This window comes from Apostichopus japonicus, chromosome 16, assembly GCF_037975245.1.
Source record: "Apostichopus japonicus isolate 1M-3 chromosome 16, ASM3797524v1, whole genome shotgun sequence".
NCBI classification, from domain to species: Eukaryota; Metazoa; Echinodermata; class Holothuroidea; order Aspidochirotida; family Stichopodidae; genus Apostichopus; species Apostichopus japonicus.
In genome coordinates, this window is record NC_092576.1 from 13,080,526 (window position 1) to 13,092,703 (window position 12,178).

Here is a 12,178-nt window from a genome sequence, read left to right on the forward strand (position 1 = left end):
TGTAGGTGTATTAACATGTATTATTGTAACATGCAATTTCTGAGAGGAGCTTTTAATAATTGTGTTTATGGTATATTTACAATGTTTAATGTTTTGGCAAATGTGAGTTTTTTAATTACCGGAAAAGAAATAGGCTTGCACCGTGGTTCAAAAATTGCTGCATGATGCGTACATATATGGACTAGGGATCGGACTTCGCTGTTAGAATGATAAAAGTTAAATTGGGTTTTTCCTTTGAAGGTGCAGTGCAAACTTTATTCTTCACCATCTATTCCGACATGACACACCGTTTAGATGAAAATAATTTTTCTTGGAACTTTTTAGGTAATTGTGTCTTTTTTGTTTGTTTGTTGAGCTATAATGTCAAGATTACTTACCATCCTCTCTTTTGTCAAAGTCAAACATCGGTACGGAGAAAAAAAAACAATATATAAATTAAATTAAAAAAAACGATATTGAAGCAATCTTTTAAGGTAAGCAGTTATTGTTTCCAAAACCAGGTTTAAATGAAGCATACAGTGAATGCGTAACACAATGATTTGTTGCCCCAAATTGCACATCATGTTTTAACTACTAACAACTAGCTTCGTCAAATCTCAAATAACATTACCAGTTAACTTGGACCCTATGAATATGTCAAAACCGCTCTCAGAGGGCAAAAGTTGTTCTTGTTTTCATTGCATTTTCAAGCCTGGACTCCTCGAATTGGTATGCTTGTCATGACATTCTAAAAACCTGGCATGTCCCCCAAAAAAAGGCACTCTTGCACAAGTTTATCTATGTAGTGCATATTTTTTTCCGAGATTTTAAGGAGGGACAGATAAATAGAAATACCTCGGTGAGCATTCTGAATTTTTGAAGAAGTGTAAGACTTGGTAAGAAACTTAAAACGACTGTTTACCATATTTTTTCTTTATATTTCAGTGAAACAATATTATGGCAGCGATGATTTAAACTGTATTCAATAACAGTCATTGTTGTTGTGATCTAACTCATTTTTTCGTTTTTTTTTTGCAATTTCAGATGTTTTATTTTGGAAGTCCAAGAAAATGCAATTTAATAAAATATCATCTGTAGAGGATGCAACAGAATTTCAATTAATTCGTAAAATATATTCAAAGAAAACGTGAAGCCGTTAGTTCTTTATTTCATTAGTTTGGTTTAGTTTAGTGGAAAACAAGGATCAGGAGGGACACTCAAGTCCCCATCAAGGACCCTATAGGAGAGAGAATAAAACTGAAGACACAAACACTCAGACCCGATTACAATGCTTAAAGTGCTTGTCCAAAGCATTCTTAAACCCATTCACACTACTTGCAAGTACAACTTTCTCAGGCAAACCGTTCCACTCTTTCACAGCCCTATTAGAAAACTTTTTAAGCCGAATATTAATCCTACTACAATGACCTCTTGTACAACTACTATTAGCAAACATGAAAAAGTCAGGGAAGGATAAATTGTCAAAACCATACACAATCTTGAAAACCTGCATCAAGTCACCACATAACCTCCTAAGCTCCAGTGTAGTGAGATTCAAAAGTTGTAACCGCCTATAATAAGGAACACCCTTTAAGGAACTTATAATCCTAGTAGCCCTCCTCTGGACCTTTTTGAGTACTTCCTTGGCCTTAGCAAGATATGGGTTCCAAGCCTGCACAGCATACTCCAGAATGAGGCCTAACCAACTGCTTATAAAGCCTAACAACTATGTCCTCTTTCAGAAAACTGAAGTTCCTCTTGATCATACCTAAAACCCTATTACCTCTTTTAGCAGCTTCAAGACAATGTTAAGAAGGTTGCAGAGATGAGTCAATGTAGATACCTAGGTCTCTTTCAACAAAAACCTCCTGCAACTCCTCACCATTAAGATTGTGTTTATACTTTTGGTTACTACTACCAATATGCATCACCTTGCATTTATCAATATTTCAAAGCAATTGCCACCCCTGAGACCAGGAAAAAACCTTATCCAAATCCGTTTGAAATTTCTCAGAATCGCTTTTTGAAGAGACCTCAGAATACAATTTGGTGTCATCAGCAAACTTCTTAGCTGTACACGAAAATATCTCAGTCGATGTCATTTATATAGGCAACAAACAACAAGGGACCCAAAAAAGACCCTTGTGGAACACCACTAGTAACGTCCTGCCAAGAAGAAGCACAGCCTTTAATTACCACCCTCTGTTTCCAATTACCAAGCCAATTCTCGATCTAAGACATTGGTTGGTTGAGTTGCTACTCTCGAAATGAAACAGTCCTTTGGCCAGGTTCCATCACGTTTTGATTTTAGATTTGTGGTATATGTATTTTTCAGTTTGTTGTCATCAATTTTTTCATCATTTTGTATTATTGTAGTTGTTGTTATTTATACTGTTAACATATTAATGCTGAGTTAACTGAATTAATAATCCGCTTGTCATTATAATATACCAATCATCATGAAAATTGACGATATATTGATATTTTATGATGTTTTTCTTATGAACAATCCAAAAATGATAATTTTTACCTGACTGCATTTCAGTCTTTGTTTCGGCAGTAGTTGTCCTTTTGGTCTGTGTGACCCACTATAAATGATATATTAATCGTGTTTGATATGTTTTGTCTTTATATATATATATATATTATGTATATATATATTATGTGTTGTCCTGCATGTTTGCATGAACTCAGGAGGTGTTTTTGTGGTTTGATGTTTTTTGAATAAATATAACGTGAAACGTATTGTTATGTATGTTACATAATTTATTAACAATAAGAAAATCACATTATCTTGATATAAATACATATGGAATATGGAATATCTTTTTATTATATATATACGTCTTTATTGAGCTAACTTTCTGCATTTCTGGTTCGCATTTCTGTGCGTCATTGTCGGGGGGGGGGGGGCGACAGATGATAAAGCCGCCTTACCCAACCTGTTCTCATAGGGGCCTGATGGGCAATGCAGTTTAGATAAAGGGAGGATGTAGGACCCATGCAGCACTCAATTATGGAACTGGGCCTCTTGTAAACCCAGCTATACGCCACAGGTCTAAAGTGTACTGTAGCCAATAGCAGTTCTCTGCCTCCACTGATCAAAACGTATATTAATCTTCAATTCTAAACCAGGTGGGCTGGGTCTTTTATTTATGCTGGCGCGGATTGGTCCTGGCAAATCAAATCTGAGCAGTTCATTTGAATATAATGAGAGGGAGAGGGAAGCGAGTGGTTGGGTGGGGCAGCTGTCCCCGACCATGCATGTAGACGGTGTTGGTGTGATCATCGCCATTTGTGTATCAGTGAACAGTGTAGCAGTCTAATAAAAACAACTACTACACTTCATAAATACATTTACTACAACGTTACATATAGGCCTAGGCATATCAGTTTCATTGTTAGTCCCTATATCAGTGGCCCAATGTTTGAACTGAGAATATTGAGGCACAGTCCCCTACACGACACACATACTCAGCCTACCCCGTCCCCTTCCCCCACCCCATTAGTTTCCCTCTTTGGCATGTAAAACAAGTAATGATAACATAAACCGCAATTACATTTACACCTAAATTCCCCATATGGCTTCCCATCAGCATATATATATATATATATATATATATATCATATATATATATATATATATATATATATATATATATATATATATATATATAGGCTACGGCTACCATGGGAATGCCTTAGCGTGCTTATAGTTATCTTCACTTATTTCTTCATATATCTTCATAACAATGAATAACGCAGAGCTTATAAAGTAACGTAAATATCCTAGTTTGCTACAATATTACAAAGTAATTTTACCTAATATAATTTTTCTAATTTACCCTTTTTATTTCTTTGTTTTGAAGTGCCAATTTCTAAAACATGAGATCTCAAAATAAAAAAAAAGTTTAGATGCAACTTGAAAGGCCTGGGGTGGCTCTTTTATTAACCTACCCTATGCCCAAATCGATGGTGGCGCTTCGCTTAGATAGCGTCATGGTCCCTTTTTAGGAATGGCCCGTGACTATACGCATATCAAAATCATCGCTATATTACATTTGGACGATACCTAACGTTTTCGATGTTCCTCAATTGCTTAACCCCCCTACCACCCCACCCCCTATTGACTCTACTCAGTCTACGGCCCTAGAGTATCTTTAATTCATAGGCGTTTATGTTTCCGAAAATGTGAACAGGCCCAGTGAATGTACCCAACAGTGCTTTTTAAATGTACTCATAATACCCTATGTGTGCATGTTGGAGACATCTGTATAACAAGATGATTTTATTCTTATGGGCAAAATAAAAGTGTCAATTTATTAATCATGATAAAGTCCCTAAGTTACACCCGGATGTTAAATAGATAAGTCTTTCTTAATTTAAGTCTAATCACTTGTCAGATGTGACTTTTGTGAAAATATATTTAGGTTTAACATCAATTCAGGAATCAAACAGAAGCAAACTGGAAGATTTCTAGATGTGAGCCCGCTCCCTGGGCCCCCGCCGGGACTTCGCCCCTGGACCCCCTGGGCCCCCTGGGCCTCTGAACCCCACCTGATAAAGGCTTGCACAAAGGCGCTCGCTTTCTTCAGTTTTAGCCATGCTCAGTTATTTATTCCCCCCCCCATACTTTTCAATTGTGATTGACGCCCAGGCCTGGTTTGTGCTACATGTTCTAATTGAATTGACGGTTCGTTCTTTAGTATTCACGTGCGTTGCAAAATTGGAAAATTTCGGATATTCACTATCGTTTTTTCCTGCATAAGTTTGTATGATTTTAGTAGAATTCAATTTTACTTACGTAAAATGCCATTTCACGTAAGTATAATTCAATTTTACATAAGTAGAATTCAATTTTACTTAAGTAGAATTCAATTGACTGAAGTAGAATTTAATTAAATTGAAGTGAAATTGGACAATATTGGCCTCTATCTACTTTAAGTATAATATAATTCTACTTACGTAAAAATTCAATTCAACTTAAGTGAAATAGAATTACACTTGAGTGGAATTGAAATTCACTTAAGTAGACTGCCTTTCACGTACGTAAAATTAAGGGGTAAATGTTAAAATATAGTTTGTCATAGGTGCGTAGCCAGCCTTTGTTGGTGTGAGGGAGCAAAACCAAAGTTGTGTCCACATATTAAAGAGTCAAGTTGTAGAATTGGGTATTTTAACTTAAAGGACGCCACCAACAGAATTTCATAGTCTCGTTCATGTCTTTTATTGAGTAAACTGATTCACATCAAACGAGAACAAATTAAGACAAAATAATAAAAAAATACAAGAAAAAGATACATTAAGGCATAGGTAAATACTGTCACAAACGGCCCTCCGAAGATCGATGAACGATACCACAACGAAAGCCACACATTTATACACAGTAATTTTTTTACGCTTGGGTCAGCACACTTCAGACCCCGTAGCTTGCCTTCGCTTTTAAAAAGACTAGGCCTAAGCTAAACAATGAATATGTTAAGACCACTAGTCTACATTTTCGGGCTATATAGTGATTGCCGACATTGAAAGAATAAAATATAGCTGTTGCATGTGATGCATTTATTGTTATGGCCTAGACTAACCTAGTGTAAAACTTAACCAGGCTAGGCTATAGCAATTAAGCTATATTAGGTTATATGTATTGATAATGTGAAATTTATTGAGAATAATGATAATTTTATACGCTTTATGAAAACCATGAAACTCGTGTATGGTTAATCTTAAGCTAGACTATACTTCAATCTAAATTGGTCGACAATCAATGCTTTAGGGTCGGGAGGGGGGGGGGGGGATACTGGTGTGTCAAACTCTAACAAGTTTTGGCTGAAATGTAAGTTAATTAGGCTAAGCCTATACATAAAATGATATAGGTATAGTCTAGCCATAGTCACATGTAAGTTTGTCCACATGAGAAATGTAAAATGAAACACCACATATAGCTAGGTCACAGCTTTGCACTCCTTGCAATATAAAACAGACATGGATATGAAGTGTTGGATTATTAAATCTCGTGCTGTTCTTATACTACTATTATACTCCCCAAAAGTAGGTCTTGGAGCACTGTAAGTTAGTCAGATTATATTTTCATTCTAGGCACAGCAGATCATGAAATTGGTGTAAAACTCAATAAACTGAACTGCCCATAGCAGGGACTCCTTATGGCATGAATTTTTGAACATTCAAACAGGGATACATTTACAGTTTTCATTTGAGATGTCACTGCCCTATCATACATCTCTTCAAAGAGGTATGTTTACAACAGTACATAAATCTATATAAACTGGTAAATATTTACACATGGTACAATACTCAAATAAAGACCTTTCGAATTAATTTTGGTTTACTTATAAAATATTTTCCAACAAATGTGACCAGCGTCTGTTAGATGCAGAAATAAATAACTCTTTTCTGCTGCTATGTGTAATATTGTTTTGGCAGAAATAGAAGATTTGTCCCAAGAGGAGCTAACAGCCACGAGAGAGTACAGTACATAAAACACAACCTTGAGCCTTCCATACCATTGCAAACTACATGAAAAAACTACTGGCTGCAGTTTACTTAGCCCTGGGATGGTAAATTTTGTTAAATGTAATGAAATTGTAAAAATGTAAAATATCTCCATACCAAAATACTGATATGCTTAACTACAGAAGATTTGCCATTCAAATTTATATACCATTTTCATATAAAAAAAGCAACAAGTGAACATGTTCGTTTATGTTGCTGCATGTTCATGCTGTTTACCCTGGGCTGACCCTCTGTTTCTGGAAAGGATCGGAAATGATTACAGACATTATTTTTCAACACCACAGAATTCCCGCAACCCTACATGATTAATCTTGAACAGTGCCATACACATAACATGTCTATAACTCTTCACTTATTGTTTTTATCAAGATTTAAAAGTTAACACGTCTTGAGAATGTTTACGTCCACTCAGAAAACCTTGCATCCCTACAGACCTCCATCAAAACATGCACTTTAAAGTACTTCTACAGGAACGCACAATACTTAGTTATATGACCCGGACAACCATTGGCTTGTGCACAAAAAAATCAAATGATGAAAGCTGTAACTAGTATACAACAACAAAATTATTGTCAAATTCAGAAGCGCGAAGTTTGCCGTAGACTAGTTACCATATAGTTACAAGTAGTTGCATTTAAACAACACCCTTTGTGTTCATTGAAAACTATAGATGCAAGAATGCTTCCAGACAAAGATATGGGCTATTAGCCAAGCAAATCAAAAGAAATTTAGAAACCACCATTGACTATTTTTATAATGAAAATCTCCGTAATGGAATTGTTGTTAACAAATTACTTGCGTTGATTGTTATGATTTATTTATTTTACATACAAATTCAATCATATGTGCAAAGGATTCGAATTTTGGTTCTTTGGAGAAGAAGTTGTGGCTTTCTGTGAGTGTGTGTACTTGTGGTTTGTTCATGTACAAGTTATGCATGTAGATGTCACTGGAACCATAACACTGCATGCACTATTGCAACCTCCTTGCAATCATTCATAGATGCAAATCAAGTAATTTGTTTTTGTCTAGCTTAATGTTTAATTCACATGGAATTGCATTAGCTGATAGCCCACTGATTATTGGAAAAGTGTTTGGATATGTTAGGAAATTGTGTAAAAGTAAGTTGGCCTGACGTTTCGATCCTAGCAGGATCTTCTTCAGAGGCTAAATGACAAGTTACAGTAACAGAGGGGACAAAAACACGCACAGAATACAGACAGGTTAATGAGCACGGTGAACACAATGAGATAGATGAAAGGGGATTATAAGTAGACAAGGCCGGGATGGTGAGAAGAAAGCAACAGGGGAAGAGGAGAGGTAGGAGATAAACAGTGGAGGAACAAAGAGAGGATTAAAGGCACAGGGTAGGGAATAAACTGGAGAGGGACAAAGACAGAAAGATGTGGAGAAAAAAGGAGGGGAAGAGAGCTGTGAGAAGATGAGTGAAAGGGGGGGGGGAGGGAGGGAGAAAGGGGAGAAGGAATAGGAACAGAGGAAAAGTTAGTCATGTCCTTCCTGAATGTTCAGCCCATGAGGTTGAATGGTACGAAGGCGTTGCATCCAGAGCCTCTCTCTGCTGATTCGAACTAGGTCAGGACGGCTACCTAAGGATTCAATCCCCTGTAGAGACATTTCGTTAATGTTATGGTTGGGAAGGTTAAAATGTTCTCCAACTGGGGTCTCAGTCTTCATGGTGTTGACTGTGGATCTGTGACCATAGAATCGCTTCTTGAGGGTGGTTTTGGTTTCGCCAACATACTGGATGCCGCAAACTCTACAAGTGATGTGACCCTTAGTCTTGTGTGTGAGTTGCATGCTGTGGCTGGTGATGGAATTGGATTCAACAATGTGGTGGCTGCAGACGATGCATCTCGAAGTACGATCACATTTGAAAGTACCATGCTGAATGGGTGTGGGGTTAAAAGTTAGAGGTGGAACAGCAGCGCGCACAAGAAGGTCTCGTAGGTTGCGTAGTCGTCTGTAGGCGATGATGGGTTTTTCAGGGACGGCTCGTTGGAGTCTATCTGAAGTGAGGAGAATGTTGTGGTTGTTAGAGGTGATTTGCTGAAGAGGAGGAAGATTTGGGTGGAAAGTAACAACCAGGGGCAGCTTGTTGTCGCAATCTCGTCCCTTTTTGTCCTTCACTGCCAAAGTAGATGATCTGGAAAGGGAGCGGACTCTCTGAATGGCTTCACGCACCCTTCTGGCACTATGGCCCCTGGCAGTAAGGTGTTTTTCCAAAGCATCTGTATGGCGAATGAAAGAGGAATTGTTAGAGCAAATGCGACGAAGACGAAGTGCTTGACTGTAGGCAATTCCAGACTTGCAGTGACGGGGATGGCAGCTTGAAGAATGGAGATACTGGTGTGTGTATGTGAGCTTGGTGTATAAGTCTGTAGAGAGAGAACCGTGTTCCTTGCGAACAGTCACATCGTGAAAGTTAACCTGTTGGTGAGAGTAATCAGAGGTGAATTTGATGGTGCCGTGGAAAGAATTGATGTGATTGATGAAGGTGAGCAGGCTATCCTCATCACTGGTCCAAACAAAGAAGATGTCATCAATGTAGCGCCACCAGATAAGGGGACGGCAGGGAGCCGTACTGAGCACGCGTTCTTCAAGGCTAGACATAAACAGGCATGCAAAGGAAGGAGCCATCCTGGTTCCCATGGCAGTCCCGTGTCTTTGAAGGTAATGCTTGTCCATGAACGTAAAGTTGTTTTTGGTGAGAACCTGTTGCATGAGAGCTTTGATGTCAGAGATGGGTGGACAAGGGTGGACCTTCTTAGACAGGGCTGCACACGTGGCTGCGATACCTTCAGCATGAGGGATGTTAGTGTACAGAGAAGTGACGTCAAAAGTACCGATGATGGCTGTACTGGGGATTTGGTTTTTGATATCTTCAAGTTTCCTGAGGAAATCTTTCACTCATCTTCTCACAGCTCTCTTCCCCTCTTTTTTTTCTCCACACCTTTCTGTCTTCGTCCCTCTCCAGTTTATTCCCTACCCTGTGCCTTTAATCCTCTCTTTGTTCCTCCACTGTTTATCTCCTACCTCTCCTCTTCCCCTGTTGCTTTCTTCTCACCATCCCGGCCTTGTCTACTTATAATCCCCTTTCATCTATCTCATTGTGTTCACCGTGCTCATTAACCTGTCTGTATTCTGTGCGTGTTTTTGTCCCCTCTGTTACTGTAACTTGTCATTTAGCCTCTGAAGAAGATCCTACTAGGATCGAAACGTCAGGCCAACTTACTTTTACACATTCTCCTACACAGGACCTGTAGTTAATATGCAGTTTACTAACAGTTTTATTTTATTTTGAAAAACAACTTGTGAAAGAGATCATAATTAGCTTTTCAATCATTCACAGATGACTAAATCCCTGGGGATTTTCTTCTGTTCAGATCCAATGCATTGTGATCAATGAACCACGGGAATACGAAAACAAGTACTCAAAATGCATAGAAATATCAGTCCTATTTATCTGATGACCTTATCAGTTAAATTATGGCCGACCTATATTTATTTGGGCACGGGGGTGGGTAAACAGTTTATATCAGCCGATTCTCAGTTAAATCTGGTAAAGGCATGAGTACTCGTCCAGATAATAAAATGGAAAATGAAATACCATCCGATTTTCATGGCTTTATCAGTTAACTATAGAATACAAAATGCATTGAGGTTTCGATGACTTCAATGCACTAGACTTTTGCTTGTTAGTATAACCAGAACTAGCTGTTACAATAACACTATAGCATGATAAACACAGGTCAGTCTACCGCACGTGGCTATACACACCTCCACCAAAAACAATAGGGCTATTGTACTCAAGGTTATGAATCCACACAGTAAGTATTAGAGGGATCCACGATTTCCATCGTATCATGCAAAAGGTTTCTCAGAGTTTTACCTCTGGTGACCTACAGGAGATTTGACCTCACAAGCAATGGGATTCTTGTTCTCAATATGGCAAATCCATATACCATGTACGTTAAGTATCCATGATTTCTACCCTGAGAGATCATATTTTGAAGGTTTTCAGGCCTCGACAAATATTTTTTAAAAGTCTCGCTATTTGGCGACCGTGAATAAAAATTTACTCGCCAAATTTCACTCGCCAGTAGGCCTATGATTGTTGCTCAAGTCTCCAAAGTACAGATCTGCAACAACAATCCTTTCTATGAACGAATGTTAGGCAGTTAGGCAGATACATGGTGCTACGTAATTGCGCATTGGAAAGTCATGTTTCTTTGCAGTATGAAATTTAAACTTTTTCCACCAAACGTTAGTGTCGAACAAAGTAAAACATGTCGTAGAATCGTAAATAAGCAGCTAGGCCTACTGTCTTAAACAAATAAAAGTCTGTACAACGTCTGTAAAAACGTCTGTAAAAACACCTATAAGATAGCTTGGCTTCTGTTACATTATGGCTCCTATATTACTAGGTTACTATATACAGTAGCTTGCTGCTACTTTGAACCGCTCCTCGCTTGGCGCGACTTCGTACATTTGCCCCGTTATTTATCTTGTGTTCAGCTGCAGATTGATGCGCGAACAAATATCGCTATTACTCCATTACATTTGCCTAAATCAAAGCGATCTTTTACGCAATGAAAATATGAGGTTGTAAAAGCATCTATCTCTCAAAACTTCTAGCAACAACAACAGCAAACTTGTCTCAAAACTCATTCAATTGTTCGATATTTTGCGAATTATGACTGATAGCCACCAGGAAAACGTCTTAAGAAATAATTAAGGAGATGTTTTGCCATCTTAAGTGTATAGGTATTCTGACTAGCATTCTTCACCGTTGTTGTTGTGTTAACGAAGTTCGACCCTATTCTACCCAACCGTTGCTGCGACGGATATCGTCCGATAGAACATCTGTATTACAAAGTACACCTTTTTGTCTGCAGTCTGCAATGACAAATCAAAACAGGCGTCTGCAGTGTGACACCGAAAAACAATATTTAACAAAGGCAATACGGTTAATTCACAATAAAGTGAGTGGGAAAAAAATATTCCATGCACTGAGGCTTTTTCCCTTTTTTTTCCATTATCAGTTAAAATATGCTGACCTTTTGTTTATTTGGGGACGGGAATTGGTAAACAGATTATATCACCAAATTCTCATAGCTTTATCAGCTAAAACAGGTGAATTTGAGTACCTGTTGATCGTTTCAAACTGTTGTCTGTTATACTTTCGTAATGTGTGTTACATTTACGACCAAATACTACTGAGAAGGACATACAAACAGAAAATCACTAAACAAACAATCATATACATCATGATTGACTGGACTATAACCAGACTTCTTTAAAGGTTTTGCCAATAATTTCGTCCACATTTGAACTGATAGTGGATGACACTTTACTGAAAAACGCTGAAAATATTCAAGTTGAATCATATTTACAAGGTATACTGACTTATCAAAATTAGGGACAGTTGTTTAGACCCTTGATGTGGAAGAAACATAATCTCACATGACATGCAGTTTCGTTACATGAATAAAGATTTTTGTGGTTTGCATAGGTTCACGCCCATCTTTAGAGAAATGTCCAAGACGTTTGTATCGGACAGATCCTCGGGCATGAAAAATACAGTAGGCAAGCATACATTCGTCATAGGCAGAAACGGACTCTGAAGCATATAAATTTTTGACGCGAG